Here is a 1,348-nt window from a genome sequence, read left to right as displayed (position 1 = left end):
TCAACTTAGAGGCAAGGAGAGGTCCATATGTTTTAAGCTCTCTGTGCTCAACTTTCGTTTTCTGACAAGACTTGCCCTTTCATTTCTGAAAACAGGACTTCATTTCGGTCACTTGGACCCTGCAATGCTGATCATAGACACACATGATTAGAGTGCATTCCTTGGACGCAGAAGCTGCAGTGTGGGAGATGAGGAAGAGAGATCCACACAGCAGAGACCACAAGTGAACTCACGTCCTCTGGCTCGGGCTGTAGATGGGAGGCATCACAGCCTCCTTTTCTGCCAGCTGCTTCTGTGTGGGACTGGACCGAGCAGGCCTGCCCTAGGAGCATCTGCTGGATCAGGTTCCCTGGCTGAGGGAGCAGCTGCTCTGAGGGACCCGAGCCATTCTGAACGGCTCAGCACTTACCCTGGGGCACACACGTGCCATGGGCTTATCCATGTGACACCCATGATCTAGAAAAGGTTCCTATACTTATATATGGTTACTTTATGTTTGCAGATGGTGTATTTTGAAATGGCTTTATTAAGCCAGCAATTGTGATTACATTTAAATAGCAGTGGGAGCTCAGTGTTGCTAAAAATAGCACTTTGACCGTTAATTCAATTTCTTCACCTTTTATTTTTGTTTTTCACCACATTTCTTTCAGGAAAAAAACACCTTATATTCTCTTAAGGGAGGGGTACAACCAATTAGTGGCTTATATACTTGGTCTATTGCCTTCATGAATCTGCCTCCTAGGTTCCAGAAAGACTTACAATTTTCCCTCACTTCTATACATCTTGAAGACTGCGTGAACTGATTAATCCTCTCTTCCTTCCTACAGTCTAGAATAGTCTGTATTCCTGCATTCTGAAGTTTTGTTAATATAACCGTACATGGGAAGACTGCAACCTCAAGATCAAATGGAACTTTTACTCAGCAGATGACACAGTTTTACCACTTACCTATGTGTTTCTTTAACAGAATAGTACATAAGGGAATGATTCGTCTTTTTATCTTTACCTCCATTTTCAGCTCAAAAAATAAAAGACTACACTATTCACATTTATTTGGCAGCTGAAGTAACTTTCCATGCTTTGGAAAACAAGACTTTTAGCCCTAAGGAAAGGATCCTTCAGTGCAGGAATAATGGCTTGTGTTAAATGTCTTTGGGATAAAAAATTACTTCACTAAGAACATTAAGCACTGGCTATTCCATGACATCTTTCAAGTACCACTCTCCTTGCAGCAGAAACTAACAGCCTTGAGACTGATGCCCAGGCTTTCATTTCAGAGTCTCAAAAGCATGTGATAGCTCAGGATGGGAAATTAAAGGAACAGCGGGAAGCCCAATGAAATAATGAA

This window comes from Fulmarus glacialis, unplaced genomic scaffold (genome assembly GCF_000690835.1).
Source record: "Fulmarus glacialis isolate BGI_N327 unplaced genomic scaffold, ASM69083v1 scaffold31119, whole genome shotgun sequence".
In the NCBI taxonomy this organism is placed as follows: Eukaryota; Metazoa; Chordata; class Aves; order Procellariiformes; family Procellariidae; genus Fulmarus; species Fulmarus glacialis.
The sequence above is the reverse complement of the archived record's forward strand: the minus strand, read 5'-3'. Positions refer to the sequence as shown.